The following is a 14,373-nucleotide window of genomic DNA, read 5'->3' as shown; positions in this document are numbered from 1 at the left end:
GTTGAGATTGAAGTTGAGCAGCGGTGTTCTGTACAAGCACAGATTTGCAATCACATTCATATCCGGCTATAGGAATATAAGTCCCAAGCCTTTTGCAAGCAATAACACTTGGCACTTGGGGGCTAATGTGTGCCAAAAAATATATTTTCATCCAACGGATTATCTGGTTAAGTACCAAGCACTTTGCAAGCAAGAGTACTTAGCACTTGGGGGCTAATGCATATTTGCTCGTGTTTGATTACTACTTTATGATGACACAGTTGTGCCACCGACCACCACAGCCGGCTCATGGGGGCTACACAAGTAAGTTTTGATCTTTAAACAATGATAAGTACCGGTTCATTCATCCTGATTAAACCGACCCTTGGGAGCTACGGATGTAGTTTGCTCATTAAAATCCGGTGTAACGCTGAAAGTGAAAGACGGCTTTTGGAAGGATTCTTTATTACAGATGCTTTATACTCATCGCTATTCTAAGTCTATCGTTGAAAGGCGGAGTGCTTGGCCAAGACGGTAGGTTGTCCCGGCTCTCTGAAGCTGGTGCCAGTAATCATAACATCTTCACCATGTTCTTCTGGCGGTTTAAGTGGGCTCAAGGATTCGGTGTTTAAAGGATTGATATCTGTATGATCAGGGGAGAGATCAGGGATTTCTGGAGGGGCTTCATGAGCAGGTTCTTCCGGTTGTTTTTCAGAAGCGTCTGATCCTGGGACTTGCTGCTCCGACTCATGGACTTTCGGATCTTCAGCCGGCTTGGTCACCCTTGCCTTTTTACTAGGCTTTGCTTGTCCACTGCACGGTTTATGACAAGTCAGTATAAGTATAAGATTATAAGAAGATTGAGGATACAAAGTAATTATTGTTACCCAGGGGCAGTTTTGAAAGCTGGCAGCTGGGTCTGCGATGAGTCGCCGGAAGAAGAACATGAAGCTTCCTGATCATTTGAATCAAAAGAATTAAGTTACTGGCAAACATGACCCGCCAGTGGGTAAAAAGAGTTTAAAGTTTAGAAGGACCTCGTTTCAGTGTTTCTGCGGAATTGGGGTATTCGGTAAGCCGGACGATAATTCTTCACCTCCGCTGGTCCGAGTCTGTCGCCGGTTCTCGTGTTGTTGTTGCTTCAAAAGAAAGTGAGGATCCAAATGAGCTAAGGGGTGTGAAAAGCTTACTTTCCGGGTTACCCGTCGAAATTTCTGTCTTGGCAAAGGCTCTGAGTCGGAGGAAATAATCATTACCTCTTCTTCAACTGCTTGGCTGGCCCCCGTGTCATCCTGACAATAATCAGTGTCAAAAGATAATTGAAAAAGGAGCCAAGGGAGTCAAGGGCTACCTCCGACTCAGAACTGTCATTTAGTTCAAACATACTGGAAGCACTTGGTTTCTTCTTATTTTTCTTGGCAGTCTTTTTGGCGGCTTTCTTGGCAGCCCTGACCTTTTTGGTAGCTTCATGATCATATTGCTTTTTCCAAAAATCAGATTCAGCCTGTGAAAGTCATCAGAGTTGAGTTAACAGAATATTTGAATAATGAGGTAAAAGATTAGAGACTCACATCTGGTGGCGGGTTAAGTTTGCAGAAAGGGTTCAGACCCACTTTGCTGCAGTCTTCTAATTCTTCATTCGGAAGGGTCTTTGTCATTTCAGTGATTGCTTCATCAGTTAAACACACGTATCTATGGCGCAGTGGATCTTTTACACCACCCGTGTAAGTACACATTAAGTCGGGTGAGCGACTTAAGGGTATGATCCATCAAGAAACCCAGCACCGAACTAAGTCAATGCCAGTTAACCCGTTTCCCAGCAGAGCCTTGACCTTTGCAATGGTGGGGGCAAGTTTTGCACGTTCAGCAGCAGTGAGCTTTTCGGGAAGATGATGCTTCGGGTCAAGACGCTGGACACGATAACCCGGCAGTGGATTCTCATCAGCCTGAGAGGCATCTTTGCAGTAAAACCATGTCTGGTTCCAATCTTTGGCGTGACTCAGCAAGCAAGCATAGGGGAAGATAGCACCTCTTCATCGTTGAATCGAGATACCACCGAGTTCCAAGCTGGGTCCATTCGTAAACTCATTTTGGCAGTTCAAGTAAAAATATTCCCTGAAGAGTTGAACACTGGGCTCCTCTTTAAGGTATACTTCGCAGAAAACTTGCAAATTGCAAATGTTTGACACGGAGTTGGGTTCGATGTCTTGAGGATGGAGTTAGAAGAAGTGCAGAACGTCTAGGGAAAATTTTGATCCGGGCAGAGAAAATCCCCGGTTCATGTGATCGGTGAAAACGACGACTTCACCATCCTTTGGGTGAGGTTTTTCTTCACTTAGTTTGGGGTACGCCAATGCATGACATCTTTTCACTACAAAAAAAAGACACATCCGTGACATTTTGGGCCGAACGAAAAAAAATTCTGTCATACTTATGACACTTCTATGACGATAATTGTGACAAAACCCGGTATCAACATAGATGTGGTGGGATCCTACTTATATGACAAAAAATCATGAAAGAAAATGGGCTTTTCGTCCTGGGCGGGCCGGAGACGCAGCTGCATGACATTCTTTGGGCCGTCCATGACGAAAAAACCGTGGTAGAAGCGAGGGCGAGGAAAATAACAGGGTGTTCCCAGTTACGGTGGGTGGTCGGGGCCGAGCGATGCGCGTTTCTCTCGCACACGCACGCGTGTGGGTGCGAGGCGTTGGGCTCTAACTCAACCCGAGCGATTGCACTGCAGGCTACGCGTTACTGAACCCGAGCGATCGATCGATGGCTGTTAACTGAACCCGATCGAGCGATTCCTTCGCTACTGCTGCTAACTGAAGCCGATCGATGCTGCCTCTGGATGAACAGTGAGTGTTGCTGGGGGGGTTTGGATGAACAGTTCCCGGTGGGGTGGATGAACAGGACCTCGTGGCATTGCCTCTGGATGAACAGTGAGTGTTGTTGGGGGGTTTGGATGAACAGTTCCCGGTGAGGGTGGATGAACAGGACCCCGATCGTTCGAGTCGGTTGGGGTTGGATGAACAGGACACCGTGGAGAGCAGGATGAACAGGACCACCCCGTGGAGGGCAGGATGAACAGTAGACGGTGGAGGGCTGGATGAACAGTAGCCCGTGGAGGGGTGGTTGAATAGGAGCCCGTGGAGAGGGCTGGTTGAACAGTAGCCGGTGGAGTAGCGCGCGGTGGAGGCTGGATGAACAGGAGCCCATGGATGAACAGTCGCAGGTGGAGGCTGGAGGAGGTCGACGGTGGATGAACAGTAGCCCGTGGAGGCTGGAGGGGGTCGACGGTGGAGATGAACAGTATCCCGTGGAGTCCCGTTTTGCGGTACGCCACACCCCTCCCGATGAACAGGACCCCTGTTTCGACCGTAGCGCTCCAACACAAGTCTGTTTCCTCCGTTTTGCGGTACGCCACACCCCTCCCGATCAACAGGACCCCTGTTTCGACCGTAGGAGATACGTTTCCTCCGTTTTGCGGCACGCCAGACCCCTCCCAATGAACAGGATCCCGTTTCGAATGTGGCTGGTCGAACACAAGGCCGTTTCCTCCGTTCTGCGGTACGCCAGGCCTCGTTTCCATCGGCTGTTCCGTCCAAGCCCTCCCGATGAACACGACGACGCATTCCGTTCCGACCCAGCCGGTTGGCTCCCCATGAACACGATGATGACGCTGTTTCTCCGTTCCGACCCAGCCATGTACACAAGCCCTGGCCGTACGTATGCGCGAGTAGGCGTTCGAGACCCTGCCCGTATGTACGTACGTGGCCGTATTTTCTTTCTTGCACCCTGGCCGCTGTACGTACATGTACATGCTACGTGCGCGCCTCTACTACGACACGTGCGCCTCTACATCGACCAGTATGTACGTACACGTTCGCGACCAGAATGACAACGCTACATACACTTCGACCAGGTGGGTCCCGACTGTCAGGCACTTCCTTGCCTGCGAAGATGTAGCTGGTGGGTCCCAACAGTCAAGGGGGCGAATCGTTTTTTTTGTTTCTGCCCGGACGCACTTCCTTGCGTGCGAAGATGTAGCTGGTGGGTCCCAGCAGTCAAGGGGAAACGTTTTTTTCGCGAAATATGGTGGCCCGTCCGGTGGGTCCCTGCTGTCAGGTGGAGGAATAATTATTTTGCGCGTAATAAGGAGGCACTTCCTTGCTGCGGCCGTGGACCCAGCTGTCAGCCTCTCCACGTACAGTCCACGTCCGATGGACGCCGTTCCTTGACCACGTTGACCACGCCGCACCGAGAGCACCAGGGCGGTGGACGACGGCGAGGCCTAGGAAGGGGATGACGCGGAGCCGGGGAAGACGTGGCAGTGGAAGCTCGCGCGGAGAGGAGTACGAGGGTTCACTGGTTCGGCTGCGGTGTGAGGCTGCCGTCGCCACAGGGCCTGGCCAGCGGTGGGAATAATAGGGGGCGGTGAGGCCTCCGCGGCAGCACAGCCGACCACGGGAGGCAGGAGCATGCGGTACGACCGGCGCTGCTTTGGGCGGCCGGAGCAACAAGACCAGAGGTTGAAGAAGCACTACGGCCGTTGGATGGACATCGTACGGTCACTGGAGCTAGAATCGTTCATATTGACTAAGTTGACAAAGCACTCTGTCCCCGTCAACTTAGTAGGCCCACAAGTCAGCCTCCCACCAAGGTGGGTCCCAACCAGCAGGGGGAGTATTCATCTTTTGTGCGTAATAAGGAGGCACTTCCAGTGGGTCCGAGCTGACAGCGGGGGGAACGTTTTTTCGCGCAATACGGTGGCCCGTCCGGTGGGTCCCAGCAGTCAGGGGGCAAACATTTTTTTCGCGAAATACGGTGGCCCGTCTGGTGGGTCCCTGCTGTCAGGTGGAGGAATCATTATTTTCCGCTTAATAAGGAGGCACTTCCTTGCTGCCGTCGTGGACCCAGCTGTCAGCCTCTCCATGTACAGTCCACGTCCGATGGAAGCCGTTCCTTGACCACGTTGACCACGCCGCGCCGAGAGCACCAGGGCGGTGGACGAGGGCGAGGCCTAGGAAGGGGACGACGCGGAGCCGAGGAAGACGCGGCAGTGGAAGCCCGCGCGGAGAGGAGTACGAGGGTTCACTGGTTCGGCTGCGGTGTGAGGCTGCCATCGCCGCGGAATAACAGGGGGTGTGGCTGAGTAGAGGGATGGCCTGGCCAGCGGTGGGAGTAGTAGGGGCGGTGAGGCCTCCGCAGCATCACCGCCGGCCACGGGAGGCAGGAGCACGCGGCACGACCGGCGCTGCTTGGGCGGCTGGAGCAAGAAGACGAGAGGTTGAAGAAGCACTACGGCCGTTGGATGGACATCGTACGGTCACTGTACCTAGAATCGTTCATATTGACTAAGTTGACAAAGCCCTTGGTACGTGTCAACTTAGTAGACCCACAGGTCAGCTTCCAAAACGGTGCGCCCCAGATGTCAGGGGGAGGAATCATTTTTTGGGCGGGTGAAGCGAGAATATCCGAGATTGAAGAAGAAGCACGGCATCCGTTGGATGGACATCCAACGGCCACTCCTGCGAGAACCGTGTGTTGACTATAATAAGTTGACAAAGCCTTGCATACACGTCAACTTCTTTTTTTAGGGCACGCGTCAACTTAGTAGGCCCACAAGTGTGTGGGAGAGAACTTATAGCCCATTTGCGATTTGTAAGAATGTACAGCCCATTTTTGAATTCTAATGGAATTTACTACAGTCCATTTACAGTTTGTTAAAAGTACAGCCCATTTTCTAGCTAGGACAACGATTAATAATTTCAACCAACCGTTCAAGACAGAATTCAATAAAATTTCCCACATTTTGATGGGATCCGAAATATTTTTATCCTGAAATTTCTAGTTAGATTAAATATAAACTTGTATTACGTAAAAATCTAACGAAACATTGCGCGCGCAACAATTAAAAATTAAGATTTTCAAAATCCATAAATAATAGTTTATAAACTAATTCCGTGCTTGGTGCATTTTTTTATAGTTACTGCCCAGTTTTTATAATTACATCCCATTTATTATTTTTTAAAGCCCATTTTCCTGTTAAGCCTAATGCATCCCTCCTAGGAAAGATTTGCAGCCCAGCGGGGCGGAGAATAACAAGTTGACCTTGCCTGGGTATTCCTCAAAAAAACGTATAGCTGGGCTAGGCATTTTCATCTTGAAAAAAATTAATATCTGGGCTGGATATCTGTCCTGGGCTAGACGGGCCACAGCCCGCCCAGTTAATACCCTGCTCTCCTCTGAACAACAACGAAAACATCGCCAAGAAAAACTCTGCAGTGCTCACGCCTCAAAAAACACAAATACTGCTCGAGCTGCTTGGTCCCAGCTGTCAGCCGCACCTTGTGCAATTCTCTCGTTTATTGACTACATAGGTTGACAATGGTGTGGGACCGTGATGTCAGGAAACCAGGAGGAAGCAAAAAAATATAGTTGTACATAATAAGGAGGCACTTGCATACGTACGGCTATGGCCCTAGTGGGTCCCTACTGTCAACCGGTCAAAATAAAGTCATCTCCTGAATCCTCATGTTCATTGACCATGTTAACAATGCTCGGCGCCACGGCGAGCGCAACAACTCGAAGGACGACGGAGAGGGCCTCGCGGGCCCTGCGGATGGTCTGATACAGCGCCCGCTGCTCATTCAGGAAGCCAGGATCATCGGACACCTATGAGCACCTTCGAGAGACTGAGACAACATGAAATGGTAAGGCCGCGCTTGGGAGCTCTGGTTTATTTCACAACTGTATTAAGATACAAGTGTAATTTACTCGTCATCGGAAACAACGCGTAAAATACAGGCGTAATGAAACCGAGGGCCCGAGGTCTGTAAGTAAAACCGGCGGGTTACGCGTGTAATTTGAGAGACCGGTGTATATTTTACTAGTCGAAATCGACCAACCAAGCGCTTCGCTCGAGACCATCTGCTTTTATTTACAAGCGTCAGTTTTACAAGCGGTTTTGGTTGGAAAACGACGATCCAATCACGGCCTAAGATGATGAGTTGGTCAGAAGATCATATGGTTTCACGTCTAACCTACCCGACTTGTCGTATAGGCTATGAATGAAACATAAGACAATGAACTTCTTAAGCACGGAAACAACATAAGAGGATGATCTTCCTAACAAGCAAATCACTTGCATTAGATCGACATGCAAAACAATACGAAGCATTATTCTCAGGAGGCACGTTGAACAGCTTGTGATGCCGCATGCCACAACATTCCAAGCTCAACTTTGCAATCAAACACAAGGCCTGGCATTACATAGACAATATTCAGAACAAACTCTTAAAAATCTTACATAAGTCAACATTCATGTGACTATGCATCTCAGCAGAGTAAATATTTACTTCTGAACTGAAGAGAGGAATAGGAAGAGACGATCGACGTTGCTCGCAGCAAAGGGCGTCCCACTCAAAAATATCAAATGCATGTCTTCTGGCTAACATCAATCAGCAAAAATTGACAAGGTTTTCCAATTCCAATATATTAAACTAATGTCAACTTTGACAAGCTTTTCCCATTCAAAATATGTAATGCCTATGATTGTGGAACGGGCAGGGTTTGTCATCAGTTTGTCATCTGATAGTCCGGTGGCTCAAGGTGACGACGAATGATTAGAGAACCATTCGATGTATTGTGCATGATGAAGTATTATTATGGAGGACACGAACAATCTGAACATTTTGTGCAGTTCCACTAAAATCAAGCTGAGCATCCCTGTGGATTTCGTATTTATATGCTGCCAGAAAACAAAGACACATCAGCACACACATGAATATTGGCCCCAGTGTCAACCCACCAATCGGTGGACTAACAAACTGAAAGTACGGTAAACAGATTACCATACCCAGATGCCCCATCATTGTTGCTTAGAGTGACATTGATAGACTTGGAGTCCTGTCCTGGCTTCTTGTTACTTGTTTGGGCACTTGTTTGCCCAGTGTTCCTCCGAACCACAAGTAAAGCAACCATCTCTGCAGACTAGTCATGTCACCAGCGTCTACTAATACTCTGTAAAGCTTCTCGATCATTCCTTGTGTAATGTAGCGCAAACAGTGACTGCTTCTTTCTGCAAAGTGGTAAGACCAACTAGACCCACTAATGCAGTAGTTTGCCTTAGACACATTGGCTCCTTTTGTGCAGTTCAACTAAAATCAAAGTCGGAATAAAACCGAGCTTTAATTTTGATATCCCTGTAAGCAACAAAAGGTATAAGGGAAACAATTATTGAGAAATAACGGTAGATGACTTGTACTCCCAGAAGAAAAACATCTACTGATCTACCTTATCTTAATGGGAAACAAAGCAGGAGAGTAGCAATTCTCAATCAGTGTGACTCATTCATATTAACTGAGACATTATCTTAACAATGCCTTGTTTCAACATGTATAAAGAACGACAAAGCAGAAAAGTATCATTCCTAAAACAATGCGACTTATTCATTTTAACAGAGACATTATCTTAACAATACCTTGGTTAAACATGTAGAAAGAACTACAAAGTAGGATAGTACCATTTGTAAAACACTATAACTGATATATAATAACAGAGACATTATCTGAACAATACATTTCTTAAACATGTACTCCGGCCGATCCCTAACAGAAATGGTACTCCCGCCGATCCCTAACAAGTGTTGCAGTTTTGAACTAAGATTCAGTAGTTAATTCTGAGGAAAGTAGGTACTGACCTTTCAAGACCAAGATTTGAAACAACGCCTGAGGTGGATCTAAAAGAGATCTCAACACATATATGGAAATCCAGTCTCATTTTGTGCAGTTCCACCAAAATTAAGCGAAGCAAAATGTCGCAATAGCAACAAGTTGAATAGATATCCCTGTTTTAACAGAGGCAAAAAGGAATAAATTACTGGCCAATAAAGGAGGATGAAACATGCGGCCACAAAAATGGTAATCCCGCCAATCCCTAACAAGTGTTGCAGTTTTGAAATAAGATTCAGTAGTTAATTCTGAGAGTGGCATTGCTTAATTTTACCAGCGGCATTAGATTAACAAAAAGTATAAATAGTTCCAGGGGAGAGTGGGCGCAACAACAACATGTGCTTCCATCTACTTATAAAGGGGGTGATGCAGAGTTTGTTGTAACAAAGCAACAAGCATAATGTCTGGGTTGGTCCCATTTTTGTTCACTACTTAATGGGAAAAGACAGCAATACAATAGCTTCAGTTCAACATTTATTTAAAATAGTACCAATACAAGTAGCATAGCATCTCAAAACACACTGCACGATCATGTGGATGAACGCAAGTACCAACCTGTCATGACGCACATAAGATCACGTACGAATCTGCCAACACGAATAGGAAATCCAATCTCGTTCTGTGCAGTTACTCTGAAATCAAGTAAAGTCGCCGGTGAGACATTTAAGTTTGCTATAGCAACAAGTTGAATAGATATCCCTAATTTAACAGAGGCAAGAAAGGAAACAATTACTGCCAATAAAGGAGGATGAAACATGCGGCCACAAAAAGAAGCATCTACCTTATCTTGATGGAAAACAAAGTATAGGACAGTAGCATTTCTAAAACGGTTGCATTGATTCATATTAACAGAGAAATTCTCTTAAAATAGTTCAGTAGTTAATTCTGAGAGTGGCATTGCTTAAAATACAATAGCTTCAATTCAACATTTATTTACAACAGTACCAATACAAGTAGCACAACATCTCAAAACACACTGCACGATCATGTGGATGGGACATGGGACATGCCAGCACCATGTGCGTCCACACGTATAAATGGGTGATGCAGAGTGTGTAGCCAAGCAACATATCTGCGTTGGTCCCATATTTGTTCTCTTTGAAACTTTTACTGATGTGAGGGCAGCAAATCTAGTCCTGGACAAACTACCCGACCCCCCAGTTTCTTTCCCATTTCAACAAAGAGTTGGGTTCCTTACAGATGTGTGTACTGGGTTACCCCCTTTTTCCCTTTTCGACCAACAAAGCGGCTGGATAGCTAGTCTATACTACTTTCCCTCCCTCCTTTCCTCATTAAACCACGTCCTAGATTCATGCTCCACCCCACCGCAACCTTCTTTCCTCTTTGAACCAAGACCTAGATTCGACTACAGAATCGAAAAAGATCAGCATGCAGCTAGACCAATGACGGTTTCAAAGAAACTTATACCTTAGGGTCGTCGGGATGTGGCAAGCCGTGCGGCGGGAGGTTGGATCTGCCCACGCTACGTACGGCAGCAAGGGAGAAGGGGTCGGTGGCCCTCCCGCATAGGCGCTGGGTGAAAGAGAAAAGCGCAGCCGGCAGTGGATTGCCTCCCTCGCCGAAGGCGATAGAGTGAACGCTGCACCTCCTCCCCTTCCCGGTGCGACGGGATTCGGACGCCTCCTTCGCCAGCTGTCTGTGAGGGGGGTGAGAGAGACAGAGGCCACAACGCAGTCTTGTTTAGATCTGGTGAAGAGGGTGAGAGACAGTGAATATAGCAAACCCTAGCAAAGGAACGCTGAGCCTCCAGCGTGTGTATATATATATGTAGTGCGGCGAGAGTGTGGAGAGTGCAAACCCTAGCGAACAAGCGCTGAGGCTCCAGCTTATATATATACTGTAGTACGGACTGAGCTCCGGTGCCTTAACTCACCTGCTTTTGGCTGTATGACAGGTGGGCCAGCCACATTTTGGGCCCACCTGTCATAAACCCAAAGGCAGGTGCACTAAAGTCAATGAAGCTGCGTCCATATAGTACTCGTGTATACGACTAATATATAGTGGAGTGGTTTTCTTATTCTCTCCATAACAATCGTTTTAAATTGTGTAAGTACGAAACGAAACTCTTTATTTAACGTACCAGTGAAGAAAACTACTACTCCCTCTGTTCCTAAATAGTTGTCTTTCTAGAGATTTCAACAAATGACTACATACGAAGCAAAATGAGTGAATCTACACTGTAAAAAATGTCTATATACATCCGTATGTGGTAGTCCATAGCAAACCACTTGAAAGACAAATATTTAGGAACGGAGGGAGTACTTCCGATGAACTAACGATCCACGCGTCCTGGTCGCACTTCCTGTCCTTCACGTGCGGTACACTACCCTCCCTTAAGTGAACAACCACACATGCGCCAAATTATCAGAAACGTGTGAGAGTGTGTACAAATAAAGAATTTTAATTTCAATTATCGGAAAGGTTTGAGAGTATGTACAATTTGCCCTCTCTAATAATTATGGTTTGTTGTGTTCGGCCTAAACTTGGTCAAACTTTACAAAGTTTGACTTCAGTCAAATCTAATATGCGGAGTAAATAAAAATGGAGGGCTACTACGTCCATCCGGGTTTTTAGTCCACACCATTTTTTTAATCAAAGTTAATGACAAATAAAATTACAGGGGAGCTGGAGACAAAGTTGTGAGAAGGCTTAGAAATCAATACAAAACTTATGCTCTTAGTACCAACGTCGATCCTTCTTCGAGGAAACATTTGGTTCATAGCCAATTGTGTGATAAAATTGCACCAACGTGAAAGACGACTGCATCTCCAATGCAACCAAGGTGAACTGACGAAGGATATCATCTTTGTGGGTAACAAGCAAAGAGCATTGATGGAAGACAGCTTGTTTTTCATTGAAAATCGATCAGCTTCACCAGCCGACGCAACCATGAGGCACAACCATGAGCATCGATAGGTCATCGTGGTGATGCATCATCCATTTGGCATCAAGTTTGGGTGAGGCACCTATGAAGTTCGACAAATCCTCATTGTGGTCTGTTTCTTCTCAGTAGTCAAGCTCGAGGAAGGAAGAACCACGTGGCAGAGGACAGTGAGGCGGAACAACAATGGCCATCCAATTTTGTGCAGTTCCACTAAAATTGAGGAAGACATGCCTGGGTATGGAGATACGCATCGCTGTTTCCAAAAAAATAAAAAAGGGATATAGTGTTGTTACTTTGTTTTACAAGATTAACAACGACATCTCAATTGTCAATAATAATTATGAAAAGTACACCAACAAACAGAAGCATCATGATTATCTTGATGGGAACTAAACCAGGATACCCGAGAAAAAAAAAGCATTTCTTCATTTAACCAGTGATAGTATTAGATTAGCAGCAGCAATAGGAGCATATGGACAATGACCGCACAACCACCATGTACTTTTTGTCGAAACAAAATGTATACCTCCACCGAGGCATAAATCAGGACAACTTTTCGAGTGGCATTTCCTCTATAATAGTAGGTGATGTTGGACCAGCCGACGAACCCTAGCTACTATACATGGGGAGCTGGGGAGTAGTCGCATAGAAGAAAACCCGCATGCAGCGACCTTGGGAGCTGGAGCAGTACAAGAAGTTATACCTCAGGTGGGCGAGATGCCGCTTAGGTGGGCGGGCGGGATCTGCCCTCACGACGGCAGCGAACAAGGGCGCGGAGGACCTTCGTCCGCGCCAGCGCCGGCTCCGAGAGGACGGTGCACATCGGCTTCCTCCATCACTGACGGCGACAACGTCAACGCTGCACCTCCTCACCTCCCGCAGCGGACGGGATTCGGCCGGATCTGTGACCACCGGTGAGGAGAGAGATAGTGTGGACACTGTCATCTTGTTTTGATATGGAGAGGGTGAGAGAGCGAGACGCGAGAAACTCTATCAAACAAGAGGCTATAATGGAGTAAAACAATCTCTCCATAGCGGTGGTTTTAAATAGAATACGTGCGTTCCCGGAAAAAAGAAACGAAAACTGGCGGACAATTTTTTAACGTACCAAGAAAGAAAACTCGATCAAAAACACGCCCCCGCTTCCAGGTCGCGAGAGTCGTCGCGCACACACACATAGACATAGACATGCATATCCGTGTTTACGTAAAATTCCATTTCCATCTCCATCTCCAATCATATTTGTCCAACTGGCACATTATTTATATACGCAGTAATATTAACGTACAACATCTCTTGTTTGCGGGCGTCCGGACCGCTGCCACGGCCGCTCCTGACCAACCCGAACCCTCTTCATCACCCGCGCGTGCTTCCCGCTCGAAACGGTCAGTGCCGCATTCATGCCCGGCCAGAGCGGACGCGACCTCTCACTGGAGCCGGCATTGAAGTGGCGCGCCGGCCGAGAGAGTGTCGCCCGCGCCGCTTCCTGGTGCACGCGATTGCTTCGCGTTCAAAGGTCGCAAAATCCGGCCACAACATGCATGTAAAAAGTTCTTGGGAGTCCGTGCTACAACTAGCTGTGCTCCCCAACTCGTCAATCTCTTCCAGTAGTACTAGGACTCCATGGCGCGATCCATCGACAAGCAGGCGGGAAAGTTATCGTATACTCGGTTTGCGGTGAGTGGCATGCCGAGCGACCGTGTGGGGTCGAGCCGTGGAGGAGGGTGAGACACGAACGCGACAGACGTGATTTAAACGTTGGTTTTGCTCGATGGCGCGATCCAACGAAACGAAACGTTGGTTTCTCTCCGTTTCCATTTTTTCTCCGGAAAAACGGAAACTTTCCACTCCATTTTCATTCCTACTCCAAGGTTGTCGCGTTACAACATTCCATCAAATACAAAGGAAAACTAACACGCATGTTGATGCATCTCAATGATTCACAGATCATAGCCAATATTTACTTCACAACTAAAGACAAAAGTTGTGAGAGCGTGTACGAAGAAAAACTACCGATGGGGTCACTACGACTTAAACCCTAAACCCTAAACAGGATTTAATTTCCTGGCCAGGTAGAACCTGTCGAAGGAAAGACGGCTGGCACCCTCGGATCATACGATGCTTTTGTGCAGTTCCACTAAAATCGAGCAGAGCATCCCTGATGGCAAAGATATTGAAGAAGTGTGATTAGAATAATAGTACTGGCACTAGTTCATGAGACATAAACTCATCACAAGTAGAGGCCGGTAGAAGTAGAGAAAGATCGACTGGAGATGGAGCTACGTGGGGAGCTGCGGAAGTGGAGCAAGCCGGCTCCAAAAGGAAGATGGACTACCTGGGACGTCGGGCTGTAGCTAGAAGGGCGGTTGGGACGCGGCATCGGCCCATACCGCGGTGACCCCCGATTGGGACACACCGACTGTGGATTTTCTCCCTCACCGATGTCGACCGCGTCTACACAAAACATTGTTCCCTTCCCCCAGCTGCGGGATCAGGTCGGATATGTGACCAGCGGTGTGGCCACCGTCGTTCTATGCTTGTGAAGAGAGCAACCCAAGCAAGCAGGCTTGTAGCTTAGGCTCTTGCTAGTGTATATATAGTGGTTTTCTTTTTCTCTCCATATCAACCATTTTATATTGTGTACGTGTCATTGAAGAGTGAAATGATGGTTGCTTATTCCGACTAACTTACTGTGTGATTTGACTGCTCCTTTAGTGGCCCCTACACGTACTCCCCCTACGTGTATGCAAC

Source organism: Aegilops tauschii, chromosome 7 (genome assembly GCF_002575655.3).
Source record: "Aegilops tauschii subsp. strangulata cultivar AL8/78 chromosome 7, Aet v6.0, whole genome shotgun sequence".
Classification (NCBI taxonomy): domain Eukaryota; kingdom Viridiplantae; phylum Streptophyta; class Magnoliopsida; order Poales; family Poaceae; genus Aegilops; species Aegilops tauschii.
Note: the sequence above shows the minus strand (reverse complement) of the source record.